A 19,370-nucleotide genomic window follows, 5' to 3' on the forward strand; every position below is an offset into this window, starting at 1 on the left:
GAGGTGGAATTCCTCTGGGGGTGATCTCCCTGGCACTCAGACGCTCTTGGCTTGAGGCTGGGGTAACACAGGTAAGATGCTTCCTGCACTTCTTTACATGGCCATCCTCGGTTTTTGAGCTCTGCAGGATTTTTGATGCTTCTTCATTGTATTCCAGAGCTTTCCCTGAGCTGTTTTTGTTGGTTTACAGTTGTTTACTGTTTTTGTGAGTAGATGAACATTGGGACCTCCTAGCCCTCCACCTAGCTGATGTCACCTCCCTCTCACATGCAGAGCTTTAAAAACTGCAGAGGCCGGAGTCCCATCCCGAGGGTCTGATTTAATTGGTCTGGGGTGTGCCAACATCCTGGGAGTCCTAAAGCTCCCAGGTGACTTTGCTCTTCACCAGAGTTTCCTTTCTGAGTCTCTGGGCTATAGGAACAAGCTCCTTTAACTTCTCCCAGCTGGAACATTCTGGATTTTCAAGCCTACAGTTACAATAGTTTTGGGAGGCAGGAGAGAGAATGCCAGTTGCTGTTCCACTGAACAAGTTTATGCTGCCTAAATAATTTCTAAAATAGTACCAATCCCTGCTGAGTACAGATTAATCCAAAGCACAAGTGCTTAACCTTCAGTTCAGCCAGGACAGTGAAATATGAGTGGCCAGACCACAGCAGGTGCTCAGTACGTTTTAGTTCTTTTCACAAGTCTCCTTTAAAAACTCGCTATACCTGTGAGTGTCCCAAGTGTTACGGTTGATGCCTGAAAAATACGAAATGGATCTCTGAATCTGTGGGACTCTTGCAGTGAGCTTGAGACACTTCCACCTTTGAACACTGGATGGCGCAAGAAGACCGCTGGGCTGAGGATGCTGACTGAGGTCCTGGAGGCTGCCGTCAAAATCAGGCAACAGGGAGTGCCATTTTTTTTTTTTTTTCAGATGTTAGGATCCAGACAAGGCAAACAAGAACTCTATGTGTTGCTACTGGGATAAAATGCAGGCTTCATATTCTCTTGTGGGCCGTTGGATCTCCTGGAGTGAGAAACGCAGACCGATAGACAATAGTTCAAGGTGATGGCTGACAGAGAAGGGAGCTGGCCAGAATTTTTCACACCAGGTAGCAGGTTTTAATTAATTTTTCACACCGGCTAGCAGGTTTTAATTTCTATTCTATTTAATTTCTATCACTGGGAGCAGGGAGACAGGTCCTGACTTACAGGCAAAAAGAGCAAGGGTGGCTTTGGAGTTTAAACTGACCACCCACACAAAGAAAGGAGGGCAACTCTTGTGACCCCTCTTCTGCCAGATGCTTCTAGAATTAGAAAGTGGTCCATTTGGTGGAGAGCTGGAAAGGAGCCACTTCTTCCCAACCAACGGGAGGGCTGCCTGTCTGTTGTTAGAGGCGTGCGTTTGATCTGAGGACAGAGCTTCAAAGTAGAGTGAAAACGATACCAGGGTGTCCTTGGACTGCTCTGTCTACAGGTGACTGACAGGCTCCAGATCCCACGTGGCTGGGGCAGTGACGTGACCCAGCACACATCACCTAGTGACTGCACAGTGGTGGTGGGGGGGTGCTCCTTTGAAACGATCTCTTTGGTCCGCTGGACTTTCCCAGTGCCTCTGTGATCTGTCCTTCCATCAAGATGAATTCAACTTGCAGATCAGGGGAGCTCTGATCACGGTTTCTCCCTTCTCACTCTCTTCTCCTTCCACCCCTCTTGCTATTTATACACATCCCAGCCTTGTCTCAAGTGGGTGTTTGTTTTCTCTTGGGCATTTCATCTAGAGCGTGCTAGCAAGACCTGGATGAGGCCCTTACTATGGTATTGAAGTTTTTCCCCTTATTTGGAGGAGTAAACTACAGATGACAGTTTCTCTGATTGGAGTTGCCTTACTGGTGGTGGCTGGCTGTTTGGGAAACAGATCCTGCTTCAGAGTATTCATGTTGGGATAATGAGTTCTTTGTGATTGTTGTGGTTCAATATTCAGGCCAGGGGACCACACCGTAGCCCAGGTTGGGAGCCGTGGCGCACATGGACACAGCCATCAGCAGAAATTGTATGAAAAAGGAAATATTCTGTCTCTGTATTTACAAGGCAGTGTTTCTGATACCAGTGGGAGCAAAATATTGGCAGTGAGCAACTGTTAGAATTCATCATCTTTCTTTTACAGTTTGCTAGTGGCAGGAGTCTATGGGGGAGGCCACTGCCACTGAAAATGTCCCTCAGGAAGCTAACGAAGCACTGGCAGCATCTCTTATTGGGGTGGCTTGCCCTAGAACCCTGCTCCTTAAAAGCTGGTCTGGAGACCAGCAGAATCAACAGTACCAGGAGCTTGTGAGAAAAGCAGAGTCTCAGGCCCTGCCCTGAACCTACCGGGAGCTAGAGAAGCAGTGCCGCAGAAGTGTGACTGGCTCTGGGGTCCAAGCCATTGTGGTAGAGAATTCCCAGTCTCCTGGACCAGTCGGTCGGACCATCAGCAAGCCATCTGGCGCAGTTGGGGGACGCCCATTCTTGACATGAGGGCGCTGTTCGTGGGGCCCTGGGGCTCTGCTGGGAGGATCCACGTGGCCAGATCCTTGGCGATTATCATAGTTTTGCCCCTTTGACTTTGGGGGACGGCTGTTCCCAAATTCCTCGGAAGTGCCAGGGGAGGTGGCCCGACGGAAGCCACCCAGCTCCTTACCCCCACCCCTTGCTGCGGCTGCTGGGCAGTCAGCTGTGGAACCCCAGTCTTCCTAACGTCCATTTCTGAGGTTCACATTCACGGGGAAAAAAATAGATCCCCGTGCAACGGTGTGGTTTTGAATTCCCTGAGCCACTGCAAATGCATGGGGGCTGGTGGGCCTCGAGTGGAAGAGTCCAGGGGCTTTCAGACCCGGCCATGGTGTTAACTTAGGAGTATAAAGGAGCCTTCATACACCTACAGCTTCTTTCTGGCCATTTCCATGAGCTGCTTTCTGACTCCCTACAGCACTAAGGTTGAGTGTAGGGATGAGTTTCCTTGGAGCCTTGAAGAACGAGGCAGTGGTGGTGGTGGGGATGGATTTGGTCTTCGCTTATCTGAGGCCACCCATGGGTTCTGGGACAGAAAGACCGCAGAAGCGGAGGAGATTTCGGGAGAGGTGGGCCGTGGGAAGGATCAGACAGCTTCACTCTGAGCGCTGGCTGTTCCTTTTCTTTCTTGTGGCCTGGGTTCCCTGCAGGTTCTGACATGCTCCAAGCTCAGATCCCAGCCAGCCGGGGGTGCTGGCAACCCAGGGCATTCTGGCCAGGTTGATTTCACGGCGTTGTTCTCACCCATTAGCTCACATTATGCAGAATGGGGTGGGGGCAGTGCCTGGTGTCCTTTCCTTTGTTTATAGACATATTTTTCTTTGTGAGGGGAAAAAAAGAGCTGACTCCCTTTTAAGGGACACGAAAACTGAGTTTTGTCTTCTCTTCCTATTACTGTCAAACAAAAGTCACCTTAGAACTCTCGATCACATGGGGCCTGTCACTGGCAGGAAGCGAGACCTTCCCCTGTGAATGTATAACTTACAGTAAGTTCTCAGCAGACCAAAAAAAATGCCTTTTATCATGCTCTGGTTTTTTTCCTCCCACTGTTTTATTTCACTTACAACATCACTCAGGCCCAAATGGTATTTGTCAGGAGTAATTGGCAAATGCTGGAGGCTGTGTTCAAGGCTGCCTGAATGGAAAATCTCAAAGCCGTTGTCCATGTTGAAAGAAAATATTACATTTGATCTTTTTTTACGATTTCTGCAGACATGATGCGTGTCTGCATTCTTTAGCCTTATAACCCTTTATATTTGAGGGACAAAAAAAATCCCGGCAGGAAGTAGCCCTTCACAGCTAATTTACAGTATACCAAGAAGTAACCACAACACATGAGAAGTCATTTTAAAAACATGACCATGATTTATTTTTATTAGCCATCTAATAAACCTGCACCGGTTTGCGGGTTCTTATACATTGAATTATGACTTCAAGCTTCGCGTTTCATGTCTCCTTCTACTAGGATGTTTATTCTTCTGGATAAAAATATTCCTAAGGTTGGTGGCAGCCATCCTTGGGATGCTGGGATGCCCTCTCACGCGGGCTCCATTGGAGGCTACGTGCTTCTCTGGTGCAGGACATCATGTAACCAGCAAATGAGAATCGTCTGATCAAACTGAGTCCCAGAGAGCAGAAATGATGCATCTGAGGGCCAGGAAGTGAATGGTGACAGGTCTCCCAACCCATAAGTCTTCATACTGTATCAGACAGTCCCTCTTAGGTACACAGCAGAGTGTAAATGACATAGTTTGGAGGCTTTTTAAGGTCACACAATCCAACATAAATTTGCCTTTCTCCATGTTCCACATGTGTATAAGTATGTACCTGTGAGGAAATGGCACAGACCAATGACGAGGACCACAGAGCTTCCCACCTCGAATCTGTGACACGGGGATAATTCTGGAGTCATAACACACACATGTTATAGAACACATGTTACGGTTGGGAGAGTGTTAGATTGAAGAACACATTTTACAGAAAACTCTGGATCAGGGGTCAGCCAGCCCCTATTTTTGTAAATAAAATTTTTTTTCTAAATGCAGACTTCTAAAAACTTGTGGTAAAATAGGTGTAACATAATAAAATTTGCCATTTAACCATTTTCAAGTGTATAATTCAATGACATTGAGTGCAGTGTTGTGCGACCATCACCATTATCTATTTCCAAACATTTTCTATCACCCCAGCAGAAATTCTGTACCCACTAAACCATAAGTCCCCATTCCCTCCCGCCCCCCCGGCCCCACACCTGGCAACCTTTCATCTACTTTATGTCTCTGTAATTTTCTCTTCTAGACATTTCATAGAAGTGGAATCATATAACATTTGTCTTTTTGCGTCTTGGTTTATTTCAGTCGGCATAATGTTTTTGAGGTTCATCTGTTCTAGCATATGTCAGTACTTCATTGCTCCCCCTGCTTAACGGAGGTATAATTGACAATTAAACATTGTATGTGTTTAAGGTGTACAACTTGATGAGTTGATATACATTATGAAAGAATCACCACAATCAAGCTCTTTAATGTATCCATCGCCTCACGTAGTTACCACCTTTTTTAAAATTAAAATTATTATGTTTTTTTTAGTGGTGAGGACACTTAAGGTCTACCCTCTTAGCAAATTTTTTTTTTTCTTTTTTTTTTTTTTTTCAGTATGTGGGCCTCTCACTGTTGTGGCCTCTCCCGTTACGGAGCACAGGCTCCGGACGCACAGGCTCAGCGGCCACGGCTCACGGGCCCAGCCGCTCCGCGGCACGTGGGATCCTGCCGGACCGGGGCACGAACCCGCGTCCTCTGCATGAGCAGGCGGACTCTCAACCGCTGCGCCACCAGGGAAGCCCCATCCTCTTAGCAAATTTGAAAAACACATACAGTATTGTTAGCTGTGGTTACAGTGTTATACATTAGATCTTCAGAACTTAATTCACCTTGCATCATTGCTTTTTCTTTTATTGTGGTAAAAACATAAAATTTACCATCTTAACCATTTTAAAATGTACGGTCAGTAGTGTTTCCTATATTTAGTGTCGTGCAACAGATTTCTAGAACGTTTTCATCTTGCAGACCTGAAACTGTATCCATTGAATAACACCTCCCCTTTACCCTCTCCCCTCTGCCTCTGGAACCACCATGCTACTTTTGTTTCTAAGAGTTCGACTCCTTTAGATACCTCATGTAAGTAGAATCAAGCAGTATTTGTCCTTCTGTGTCTGGCTTATTTCACTCAGCATCGTGTCCTTAAGGCTCCTCCATGTTGTAGTATGTGACAGGATTTCCTTCTTTCTTATGGCTGGATAGTATTCTGTCCGTATATACCATATTTTATTTATCTGTTAATCAGTTGATGGACACTTGGGCTGTTTCTACCTCTTGGCTCTTGTGAGTAACACTGCTCTGAACTTGGATATGAAAGTATCTGTTTGAACATCTCCTTTCACTTTCTTTGGGTATATACCCAGGGGTATGTTAACGAAGTTTTATTGTAACACAGCTGGATCTCTTTGTTTACCGATTGTCTATGGCAGAGTTTACAACAGCGGAGCTGAGTAGTGGTGACAGAGACCCGATGGCTCACAAATGGCTCACAAAGCTGAAAATATTTACTCTCTGGCCCTTTACAGAAAAAGTCTGCTGACTCCTGCCCTAGATCTAATCAAATATGTGCTTCCTTTGGTGGTTCTGTTGGAGAGTTCCGTCTCCTGGGAACTGGTTTTGAACAAGGCTTAGTTCTTTACCTGGTATCTTGCACTCACTTTACCAGGTATTTGGTACCTGGTATTCGGTATCACACCGGGCTTGCTCCAACCGCAGACAAGCTCTTTTGGCCCTAATACATCCGCTCTCCTCCCAGGGCCTGGACTGACAATAATGTTCTTTCCCTCCCTTAAAACCTAGAGCAAGTATGATCTGTGCTGTGGCAACACTTTTTTTATTTCTTGCCCCAACACATATGTTTTAGTTTCCCGTGGCTCCTGTAACAAATTACCACAAACTTGGTGGCTTAAAAACAATAGAATTTTATTCTCTCAATAAAGAATATTGGAGGCTGGCAGTCGGAAGTCCTGGAGGAAGGAAGGAGTCCTGGAGGCTGGAAGTCTGAAGTCCTGGAGGAAGGAAGGAGCCCTGGAGGCTGGAAGTCTGAAACCAAGGTGTCAGCAGAGTTGGTTTCTTCTGGAGGCTCTAGGGCAGAATCTGTTCCAGGTCTCTCTCCTTGCTTCTGCGGTTGCTGGCAATCCTTGGGGTTCCCTGGCTTGTAGCAGCATCACCTTAGTCTCTGCCGCTAGGGCCAACATCACCTTCCTGTGTCTCTCTGTGTATCTACTTCTGTTTCTTTTCCATTAAAAGGACTTGGCATTGGATTGAGGGTACACCTGGTTAATCTAGGGTGATCTCATCTTGACATCCTTCACATAATTACATCTATAAAAACCCTATAAGGTCATATTCATGGGTACTGGTGCTTAGGACTTGGACCTTTCTTATGAGGGCGTGGTGAGGACACAGTAGAGGAGGGAAAAACGTTTCCTCTACTCTCTTAGGTTCAGTGGCTGAGGCTTGCAAATTAACTGGCAATAGACAGACCAAGAGGAGAAAGATTTACTTTGCATGCATGTAAGTGTTGCAGGAAGGGGGACCCCTTCCAGGGCCCGAGAATGGGCTCTTGTCTAACACTCAGAAGCGAATTGTCTGAGGAGACACACGTGCTGACGAAGCAAGAGACTTTATTGGGAAGGGGCGCCCAGGAGGAGAGCAGCAGGGTGAGGGAACCTAGGCGGATAGCTCTGCCACGTGGCTCGAAGTCTCAGGTTTTATGGTGATGGGATTAGTTTCTGGGTTGCCTCTGGCCAATCATTCTGGCTCAGGGTCCTTTCCGGTGGCACACACAACCGCTTAGCCAAGATGGATTCCAGTGAGAAGGATTCTGGGAGGTTGGTATATGCACTGGCGTCTCCTCTCTTCTTTTGACCTTTCCCGTATTCTTCCCGTTTGTGTTGGCTTGTTAGTTCCGTGTTCCTCGCTAGGATCTCCTGTCATGAAATAACTCATGCAAATTGTTGCTGTCTTTGCCTGGCCAGGGCCGGCGGTTTCAGTCAGTGTTTTCCCTAACATAAGGGCCACACAGAAAAGAAATGAAAACTCCAAAATGTAGTTAGGTTTCAGAGCTTATATGTCATTTTTTTTTTAAAAGGTGATATACTGTAGAGAAAAGACTAGACAAAGGAGAAGGGGTTTGTACTTCTGGGGGGAGGGTAAATTGTGAGAAGGTGAATGTTTGGGGAAACTAATGGAAGATAAGGGGTATTTAGTAAGGTTTGTTATGCAGACCAAGTTGGCAATCTCCAGTGATAGGAATCTCTGGGGATTAAGAGTTCTCTTCCTGGTGTGGGGACGGGGGAGGACACCTTAACAAATGGAAGTTTATGCCCTGATTTTAGGCAAAAAGGAGGAGGGCGGAGAGTTCCTCCTGCACCTGCTGTGTCTCAGTTGCCTTCAGCGCAAAAGAGTCCTTATGCCAAAGTGGCGTATTTTGGGGTGGCATATTCTGATCCCTTTCAACACCCTTCAACCCACCACACATATAATGGATGACATTCACATCCAGGCTGTATAGATATATATACATCTGATATAATGACACATCCCATGAGTGGACTCAGATTTCTGGAAAATACAAAGAAATCTTGCAGGGAAATAAGGCAAATGACACTGTGCTTTTTTGGGTGACTTTTATAAATACATTTATCCACATGGTAAATAAAGCAGCCATGTGATGATCTCAAAAACTGTTCACTTTGCAAAAAACTGTTAATGTGATTATTGAAAATTATTTAAAAAATGTATTTTATGGTACAGATTTTAAAAACATGGGTATTGATTTTGTTCTCCTTCTGTATTCCTCAGATAATTCAGCAGGCACGTGCTACGATAAATACGTTTAAATAAAGACCATTTTGTTAAAAGTCACGATAAATGGAATTCACAGATATTTGAATGCTATTAGTAGGGAGAGATCACGTGATGGCCTTGATCTGCAGGTGGCTTTCCCTGCTTATAAGGGACACAGTCATATTCAAGCTGTCTGATTTTTTTTCTTTTTTTTTTTTTGGTGATACGTGCCTGAGAGTAAATTTGAAATAATTTGAAAGTAAATTGGAAAAAAATAAAGAATACTGAATACAGCCAGCTTGCAGATTTCTCTAGCACGCTGACTGAGGAGGGGCGTGGTAGCGTTCTGTCCCCTGGTGTTGCAGAGACTGCTGACATATTCTTTGCTTGTCCTTGATGTCTTTCTTGCTGAAAATATATCCCTGAGTGAAATTCAAAAGAGAACAACAGAAACTGTAAAACCACACCTCATGAGCAGTATAAATTGTAGTTCCCACAACTGTCAACCGTATCATGGGCTTTTGGGTGTGAGTGGTGGGACAGTAGTTAACTATCTCTCCTTCATCTTAAGCCAACTTTTTTTTTTTTAATTGGGAAAGTGCATCATTATTTCTTGATTTAAAAAAGTGACGTTATTTCAGGAGTAACATTAAATCTACTCTAAATTATTGAAAGAATAATTTTACATCAGAGCTGTTAAATTTTTATTAATAACGAGTTATTTGTGCACACCTTGGGCTGCCTGGGATAATGTGAAGGTTGAACTTAATATGCAAGGTGGTTTCCCTGTTGAAAAATTAGGGGCTTCTCCAGCCAGAGCACCACAGTGATACACAGCAGCAGAAACGGGAGTCACAGCTACATTTTCTGGAGAGAGATCAAAGATCAGGACAAAGCAGGGGAGGCCTTTTATATGCAAGCCTGCAGAGCAGGCGCTAGGAGTTCTGGGGCTGTCTAGAGCTGCACGGGTTGGAACTGGAGTGGCCAGGGCAATGCAGTCCCCACTCTGCTGGACTGATCCTTTGAGGTGAGATTTTTGGAGTGGATCATGGAGAAACAGAGAACGTGTTACAATTAGGATAAGAAGACTTCAAGGAAACAAGCAGCCTCTCCAGCATCTATAATCAGGGGGAGGCGGGGTGAGCACACACCAAAGGGCATTGCAGATAAGGAGGGACCTGTGACCTGCTATCACACCGAGGAAGCCACTGCTGCACTTCACACCCCTGGGGCCCTGCCTTGGCTCCCAATCAAAAGCACACCTAATTTCAGAACACTCAGAACACATTTCAGATTTTCTCAAATCTTACCATGCAAAATCCTACTCCAAAAGGAGAAGAGGGAAGGAAGTTAAGGACTGTGGGGGAGAAGCAGAGGGTTTTTATAATCACTTCGCAGCTTCTACCCAAGAGTTGTTCTACTCTTCCCAATCATTTCGTATTCTTGGGAGCTCAACTGTGTGTCTGCAGCTAGGAGGGATGGAGAAAGGCCGTAGTATAGAGTTGGAGAGACTTGGATTGATGTGTATCTGTCTCCGTATCACCATGTTCCCTTTCCATTAAAATGTGGCACCTCCAAATCTGTGACATAACATTGCCATGTAATTTGGCAATGTGCAATGAGAAAAAAAAAATACACGGTTTGCCTAAAGTAGGAGAAATATGAAATATAATCATTCACAACAGTCATATCAGTTGTAAAGCATAAATCATGACTTTTGATTCTAGTATAGTGTAAACCAGTGGTTGACAAAATATGGCCCATGGACCAAATCTGGCCCGATGCTCGTTTTTTGGTAAATGTTTTATGAGAACACAGCTAAACCCATCCATTTACACAATATCTGTGGCTGCTTTGTTCTTACAAAGGCTGATTGAATTGTTGCAACAAAGACCCTCAGGCCTGCAAAGCTGAAATGTTTACTATGAATAAATAGAAAAAGTTTGCTGACCCCAATTAAAAACTTAAGATGGAAACCAAAAGCAAAGATGAACTACAGACACAGTCTAAGTGGTGGTCTTGTATTATAACATTAGATTGCGTCTGTACTCTCCCCTTGACTTGTTTTGCTTTCTGAGCTACTTTCAGGTAAAAGTGAAGAGCTTACTGGTAAACCTGTAGGAAACAAATGACAGTGATAGGTGGCCCCAGATTCTTGTTTATTGTTCTCTTCCCAAAGTATCTACTGGATGTCTTCATTGTCTTCAGAGCACAAGTGGTTCCTCTATGTTCCCCAAACACTGATTCACTTTAATCAATCCCTAAAATGTGGATAAGTACTGGCTAATGGATGTTTCCAACAACTGTAATGTATCTGAAAAGCAAATAACCAGTAGTACACAATAATGAAGTCATTTATCAAATGTGAGAAATCCTCGCACACAAAATTGTGAATTCTCATGATTGGTGTCATGACTACAAAACAGCAAGTTTTTTACATCCTCTGAAAACAGGAGCATAAATTCTGTATTTCGAATACAGAAAAAGAAAAAGGCCAATGTCTTACATCTTTTTGAAATTGATGTTGAATGTGCAGGGCTTTGAGACTTTGAGGAATCACGTCCAACATTGTACTGAGCAACTTTAAAGAAATAGTGGATTGAAACGCGATGAATTTAGGATGGAGAAGCAGTGGATTGTATTTCCATTCAGGCCTGTCAGGGAGTCAGTTCATCTGTATTTCTTGTTGTGTAATGTTGTCCATCTGACACATCTAGGAAGTGAGATTGATTTGCTCACCTTTCGGAAGAGCAGTGAGTAAAGAATCTGTTTCTAAATGATTTTTGCCGTAAAATTCCATCAATTTGGACTCGTAATAGTTTAGATATAATGTATCCCTGACAAGTTTTGTTTTCACATCTGTGGTCTGAGATGTGCTGTTTTTGAAGCACAATCCCAATAGGAGTTTCCATCTTACTAGAGTTTTTGGAAGAGTCTTAAATGGATCCAAGCATATACTTCATGGTGGCTCCTAAGAAAATTCTGTTTCTCTCATTCTTTTGCCCAGAAGAACTCTCTTCCTCAAACATGTTTTTCTGTCCAAGCTAAGTCTCTTGGGCACCAAATCCCTCCCCCGGTTCCTCTCCCTTCTGTGGAGTGCCTTGCTCTCCCTTAGTTCCTCTTAAACCCCTCCACTCCCCCTTCCTTCCCTGAGGCCCCTTCCTGATTTCTCCTGGACCTCTGTCTTTGATTCCTGATTCCTTTCCATAAGGTCTCCTGCAAAACAAACTTTTCTCACCCACTGCACCCCACCCCCAGAGAAACCCATGCTTCTCATCATGTCACCCCCCTCCTCCTCCTTTTCCTTCCTCTTTCTCTTCACGTCCTTTGGGGAACACTCTTAGGAGCTTCAAATTCTCACTGTCCTTTTAAAAATTGAGATATAATTTATGGATAAAATTCACCTTTTAAAAGTATCCAATTCAGTCGTTTCCAGTATATTCACAAAGCTGTGTAACTATCACTACTATGTAATCCCAGAACATTTGTATCACCCTCAAAAGAAACACCTGGTCTATTAGCAGTCACTCCCCACTTCCCCTCCCTTCAGCCCCTGGTAACCACTAATCTACTGTGTTTCCATGGATTTACCTATTCTGGACATTCCATGTAATAGGAATCATAGAACAGGCGGCCTTTTGTGAGTGGCTTCTTTTATTTAGCATAATGTTTTCAAAGTTCATCCATGTTTTCGCATATATCAGTACTTCATTAATTTTTATGTGGAAGGATATTCCATTATAAGGATATACCGTATTTTGTTTATTCATTCATCAGTTGGACATTTGGGTTATTTTCACTTTGGGGCTATTCGAACATTGCTGCTATGAACATTTCTATACGAGGTTTTATGTGAACATGTGTTTTCAGTTCTCTTGGGTATATACCTAGGAGTGGAATTTTGAAGAATTGCCAAACTGTTTTCAAAAGTGGCTGTGTCATTTTAATTCCCACCAGCGATGTATGAGGGTTGCAGTTTCTCTGCATCCTCACTAACACTTGTTTTGTCTATCTTTTTGATTATAGCTATCCTAGTGAATATGAAATAGTATCTAATTGTGCTTTTTGTTAGCATTTCCTTGGTGACTATGATGTTGAGCAGATTTTCGTGGTTCTTATTGACCATTGTGTATCTTCTTTGGAGAAATGTCTATTCAAGTCATTTGCCCATTTTTAAATTGGATTGTTTGCTTTTTATTGTTGAGTTGTAAGACTTCTTTATATATTCTGTATACTAGACCCTCAGCAGACATATGATTTGCAAATATCTTCTCCCATTCTGTGGGGTATCTTTTCACTTTCCTGATAGTGTCTTTTGGAACACAAAAGTTTTTGATTTTGATTAAGTCCAATCTGTTTTTTTTCTTTAATTGCTTGTGCTTTTGGTGTCATATCCAAGAAACCATTGTCTAATTGAAAGTCACAAAAATTTACACCTGTTTTCTTCTAAGAGTTTTATAGTTTTAGCTCTTACATTTAGGTCTTTGATTCATTTTAAACTAATTTTTGTATATGGTATGAAGCAAAGGTCCAACTTCATGCTATTTATTTATTTGTTTATATTGCCGCACCATGCGGCATGCGATATCTTAGTTCCCTGACCAGGGATCGAACCCGTGCCCCCTGCAGTGGAAGCGCAGAGTCTTAACCACTGGACCGCCAGAGAGGTCCCCCAACTTCATTCTTCTGTGTATGAATATCTAATTGTCTCAGCACCATTTGTTGAAAAGACTATAATTTCCCCATTGAATTGTCATGGTACTCTGCTGGAAGTCAGTTGCTCGTAAGTGTACGGGTCTACTTCTGGACTCTCAATTCTTTTCCATTGATGTAGATGTCTATCCTTATGCTAATATCATACTATCTTGATTACTGTACCTTTGTAGTACATTTTGAAATTGGAAAATGTGAGCCTTCCAAATTTGTTTTTCTTTTTAAGATTTTATTATTTTTTGGGATATTCTGAGTCCCTTGAATTTCCATATGATTTTTAGGATCAGTTTGTCAGTTCCTGCAAAAAAGCCAGCAAGGATTTTTAGAGGGATTGTGTTGAATCTGTAGATAATTTGAGGACTGTAACCATTATATCAGTTACGGTTCTATCAGTCAAACAGAACTGGTAGGAGGCGCACACGTACTCACACACACACAGCAGTGAGTTGGCTCCTGCAGTTGTGGGGCCTGCTAGGCAAGTCTGAAGTCTGCAGGGCAGGGTGTCTAAAGAGCAGGCTGACACTCTGGGACATGAGGAGAAATTGAAGTCCACGGGTGGAATATCTTCTACTTGGACACCTCAGTTCTGTGCTTACAACTTTCAACTGATTGAATCAGGCCCGCCCGAATTATTTAAGATAATCGCGTTTACTGAAAGTCAGCTGTTTATAGAGGATAACCACATCTACAAAATACCTTCATAGCAACACCTTGATTAGTGTTTGATTGAATAACTGGGGACTATAGCCTGGTCAAGCTGACACATAAAACTGACTATCACGGCTACCTTGACTATATTAAGTCTCCCAATCCATGAACGTGAAATATCTTTCCACTTGCTTAGATCTTTAAAAATTTGTTCCAAGGAGGCTTTGTAGTTTCCATTGTATATGTCCTGCACTTCTTTTGTTAAATTTACTCCTACCTATTTTGTTCTTTTTGATGTTATTGTAAATGGAATTGTTTTCTTACTTTCATTTTTGGATTGTTCATTGCCCTGTATAGGAATACAGTTGATTTTTGTATATTGAACTTGTATCCTACAGCCTTGCTGAACTCTTTATTAACTCTAATTATTTATTTTGTGGATTTCTTAAGATTTTCTATATATGTGATCTGCAAAGAGAGAAAGTTTTACTTCTTTCTAATGTGGATGCCTTTTATTTCTTTTTCTTGTCTAATTGCCCTGGCTAGAACCTCCAGTACAATATTGAATAGAAGTGGTGAGAGGAGCCTTCTTGTCTTGTTCCTGCTATTAGTGGCAAAGTTTTCAGTCTTTTACCATTAAGCATGATGTTAACTATGGGTTTTTGAGATACCCTTTATCAGGTTGAGAAAGTTCCCTCCTATTCCTACTTTATTGAGTGTTTTTATCATGAAAGGGTATTGGGGTTTGCCAAATGCCTTTTCCACGTCTGATCATATGGTTTTTATCCATTATTCTCTTAATAAGGTATATTACTTTGATTGATTTTCATATCAACTAACCTTACATTCCTGGGATAAATCCCACTTTGTCATGGAACATAATCCTTTTTATATGTTGCTAACGTTTTGTTGAGGATTTTTCTATCTGTATTCCTATGGGATATTGGTCTATAGTTTTTTTTTCTTGTAATACCTTTGTCTGATTTTGGTATCAGAATGATACTGACCTTGTGGAATGAGTTTGGAAGTGTTTCCTCTTCTTTTCTTTGGAAGACTTTGTGAAGTATTGGTGTTTTTCACTGTATTTTACAGCAGAATGTAGATCTCCTCAGCTTCCATTCTAAAATGTTGAAAGAGGCAAGTGAGAAGGAATAGCCCCTTTGTGCTTCTAGATGTTGTCATGTCTGCATGATGCCTGGATCTATGCAGCCTCCTTGGGACTATGAAGGGAGTCATCCCAAGCCAACACCCTGAGGATGGCAGAGTATAAAGAAGGAAAGAATACACACTCCTTCCTAGTGTGGAGACCTCCTGTCTCCTTCCTTGTTATGTGAAGGAAAGAATACATACTTCTTAGGAGTATGGAGACCTCCTGTCTCCAGGTCTCTTGTTATGTGAAGTAACATGTCTTTATTATTGTTTAAGCCCCTTTTGGTTAGGTTTTTGGTTATTTGCAGCTAAAAATATCTATCTGATAGTTATTATTGTATCCTCTGCAATAGGAACATTCCTTGTTTTTAAAATTTTCCTCCACTTTCTATGTCATCGGGTTAAGACATACTGTGCCTGCAGAAAGGTATCATCAGAGGGACTAGACAGTCACTGGATTCTGTTTAAAATAAACCAAGTACAGTCTCAAGGTTATGTGGTCTATAGCTCTGCCAGGGTTCTTTAGGATGTCATGACCATTAAAAAAAACCCTCAAGGGGTTACCGTTTTTGCCCCTTGTATGAACGTGGGTAGTATAAAGGACAAATTGAATTTGGAGAGACATACTGTGGAGCCCGAATTGTAACTCACAGAATGAACAGGTATATTAGGGTTCTCCAGAAAAACCAAAGGAATAGAATTGTGAGATGGCCCCAGATTCCTGCTGCCTGGTGTACATACTCTGTATAATCCCCCTTCCTTCTTAAGTGTGGACAGGACTATGAATACCACGACTAGGTTATGCTAAAAGTGAAGGGATTTTGCAATATATAATTAAGACTCCAAATCAGTTATCTCTGAGTTAATCCAAAGAGATTATCTTGAGTGGGCCTGACTTAATCAGGCAAGCCCTCAAAGGGGACCAAGTCCTTCTTGAGGAGGTAGATTTGAAGTGTGAGGGGACCTGTGGAGGAGGCCACATGGCAAGGGTTAGAGTATAGCCTCAAGTAGCTGAGAGTGGTCCCCAGTTGGCAGCTAGCAAGAAAATGAGGACCTCAGTCCTATAGCTCTAAGGCAGTGCATTCTGCCAACAACCCGAGGTTGCTTAGAAGTGGATCTTTCCCTCATTGAACCTCCACATGAGGATGCACCTGGCTAACAAGTTGATTTCAGCCTTATGAGACTGTCTTGGTCAGCTCAGGCTGCTATAACAAAAATGCCATAGACTGGGTAGCTTAAACAACAAACATTTATTTCTCACTGTTCAAGATCTTGGAAGTCCAAGATCAGTGTGCTGGTGGATTCTATGTGTGGTGAAGACCCTCTTCCTGGTTTGCATGGGACTGCCTTCTTGCTATATAATCACACGGCAGAGAAAGAGAGAGCTCTGGTCTCTTCTTTTTCTTACAAGGCTCTAATCCTTTCATGGGGGCCTCACCCTCATGACCTCATCTAATCTTAATTACCTTCCAGAGGTCCCATCACATTGATGATTAGAGCTTCAACATATGAATTTTGGGGTGACACAAACATTAGTCCATTAGCAGAAACCCTGAGCAAAGAACCTTGTTAAAGTGTACTGGATCTTGGACTACAGAAACTGTGAAATAATACATTTGTGTTACTTTAAGCCACTAAGTTTGTTGTAATTTGTTATTCAGCAGTAGAAAATTAACATAGGTAACATTTCAAATATCGCTCCTTTATATTGAAAGAATATCTCAGTGATCAACATAAAGTAAATTACTAAAAGTAATGTTTGGCAACTCAGGAAATTACATAGATCAGATGCCCCAGCAAATTGCCTTTTCTTTCTCTTTTTTTTTTTCCATTAAACATTGTCACTTCTGATGGGACCTCACAGACAAGGAGAGTGTAGGGGATACTTTTTTATCTTCTCCAAGAGAGTTGGCTAGGTGTGATCAGCCCTTGGGAGGCCAGTGTATTGAGAGGCCCTTGTCCTGGTCCTTGGCCAGTGGAAGCCACAGTTGGCGCTGGCTTGTACACATTTGTGGGTTCCTTCTATAGGGAGGAAATCTATTCCAGGGAAGAGCATACAAGTTAACGAAAGCTGCAACATTGGGAAAGATTACTTAAAATACACGGGACTGATACCTGGTTGAATTTTTTTCTCTATGTAATGAGATATAATTCTTTCTTGAAACCTTATTACTCAGGAAAAATTGTTCAGGCAAATCCAGTTGGCTAGGTAAGTTCCACTTGTCCTGTTAGCAGTTTGAGCATCACTCGTGGTTGTTAGGTGGAGCTCGAAGACGGTGTCCTGACTATATGTTATTAAACTGTTTCACAAAGTGATTTTTTTTTTAAAGACAAATGATCATCAAAACCACTGACCTTTTATTAACCTTACTCAAGAAAGTTCTTGGGATTATTTCTTAATGTTACAGATTATTATGGGACAATTTTTTTCTTTGGCTTTGATGGGATCAAAGGTAGTTGTGTACATTTCTAGTTTGCAAGACAACAGAAGAGGCAGAGAAGTACCGTTTTTGTTGTTGTTGGATTGATGATGAAAATGAGAATCAGATGGAGGGTTTTTTTTTTTTTGTAAATGTAAAAAATGTCCAGTCATTTGTACAAATGGTTTAAAAGCCTTGAGATTTTAGGCGTGTATATTTGCGATTTTTCTCCTTTACTCGTTAATTACTAATATGTTTTAATCACTGAGAACATTGTTTTGATCATTAAGAATTTACAATGTAAAGATTATTCCACGGTCGAGTTTCAAATGTTAATCACCGTAACCTAATGCATGTAAATCTCTACTGAACTGAGTTTAAAAATAAAAAGTAAATCATTAATTTGAGCTAGCATGCTTACTGGAAACTGTCTTTTATTATTCTCTGCTGTGGCTCAAGGTCATTTCTTTTACTCAGACCTCAGAGTTTGATCCAGTCATGGAAAGAAAAATCATTCTTCTCCCTTTCTTTCCCTAAAAATGCAGCTCTCACAGGAAACCTCTTCCAGCTTGCCTTTTCTCTTTAACTGTTCTCATCTCATCTTTAATTATTGCTGCTGCTGTGTTTTTTGTTTGCTTTTGTTTTTTAGTTTTGAGGGTAGATTGTGTCACCTGACACGAGGCACTTTGATGTCACGTAGCTTCGCTGGCTGGTAGAGCGCTTTTGCTTGATGCTTTGCTATGAATGCTTTGTATGGTATCTTCCTTTTGCTTTAACGACATGGGCTTCTTGCTTAACTGTACTCTGATCAGGGGCCGTGTGGGGTCTGGATTATAAGCATGGGTTCTAGACTGGCCCCCAGCCTTGACCTGGGTTTGGGTCCTGATGCACCACTCACTAGTTCTGTGGCCATGGAGAGTTTATATCCATCCTGTGCCTTCCTTTCCTCATCTGTAAATGTGGACAAGCAGAGCACTGATGTCCGACGGCTGCTGGAAGGATGAAGTATACCTCCGGGGGCAGCCAGGCCTGGCTGTTGTGCAGGGGCATCAGTTTCGCTGCAGAGAAAACGTGATGCCTTCATTTTGGCTGCATGACCCGATCCTCCGTGAGCCCACCCTACGGGTTATTGGGTAAAATTTTGCTTTTAGTCCCGTCCAGTTTATATCATCTCATCCAACCTAATTTAAAAGGCCACAGTTGAGTTTAAAGAGCTCCTTTAGGCAATAGCCGAAAGTGAAATTTGCTCCAATGGTCTCTCTTGGTCTTTTGCCTGAAATGGCTTTGGGTGGGAGGGGTGTTGTGTGTTTAGTGTTCTGCCCTCTGTGGTGGTTCTCCTGCCTGGAACTGGTGAACTTGCAGTCTGTTCTTTGGGCCCCGGCAGTACCTCTGGGACACATCTGCTATTTCTCCCTTGCTGGATTTTGCTGTCTGCAGACCCCTGAGCCTGACTCTCTAGCTGGCCCCAGGCCAGGGATCCGTGTGGCCCAGGACATCTGGTCTTCAAGGCGTCCTTCAGAATGACCCTGCTTTTTGTGCTGCCAGAAATTTTAGGGTGTGTCTGGGCCCTGGATTGGAATACGGGGCAGCCTGTAAGGTGGCTCCTTCATAGCCTAACACACGTAGTAAAGCCAGAACTCCCTGTCCTGGGCATATCCTCACTTGAACGATAGCACACCTGTTGGCTTGTAAGTTTGGACTGCGTGTTTGTGCCCCTCTGCAAATTCCTGTGTTGAAACCTTACCCTCCAGCGTGATGGTTTTGTGCCTTTGAGAAGTGATTAGGTTTAGATAAGCTCCTGAGAGTGGAGCCTCCGTAATGGGATTGGTGCCCTTGTAAGAGGAAGAGACCAGAGCTTCCTCTCTCTCCCTCTGCTATTGAGGGCGCAATGAGAAAATGGATGGATGCAAACCAGGAGGAGAGCTCTCACCAGAAACTGACTGTGCTGGCACCCTTATCTCAGACTTCCCAGCCTCTACAACTGTGAGCATTAAATGTTTGTCATCTAAGCCACCCA

The 19,370-nt window shown here is 42.8% G+C and overlaps 1 protein-coding gene across 6 annotated transcripts in view; it reads left to right on the forward strand.

Moving 5' to 3' along the window:
- SETD4 (SET domain containing 4) overlaps positions 1-19,370 on the forward strand; it is a 360,859-nt gene that overhangs the window by 39,653 nt on the left and 301,836 nt on the right. Inside the window, exon 12 of one of the 6 annotated variants that reach the window (XM_022552807.3) lies at positions 1-19,370. This exon is cut by the window's right edge and continues 9,235 nt beyond it. The exons of the other annotated variants lie outside the window; for them this stretch is intronic. The gene's annotated coding sequence lies outside the window, so the exon portion shown is untranslated. 6 annotated transcript variants of the gene reach the window in all.

Source organism: Delphinapterus leucas, chromosome 4 (genome assembly GCF_059928025.1).
Source record: "Delphinapterus leucas isolate spDelLeu-1000000601 "Yukka" chromosome 4, BTC_Dleu_Yukka2, whole genome shotgun sequence".
Classification (NCBI taxonomy): domain Eukaryota; kingdom Metazoa; phylum Chordata; class Mammalia; order Artiodactyla; family Monodontidae; genus Delphinapterus; species Delphinapterus leucas.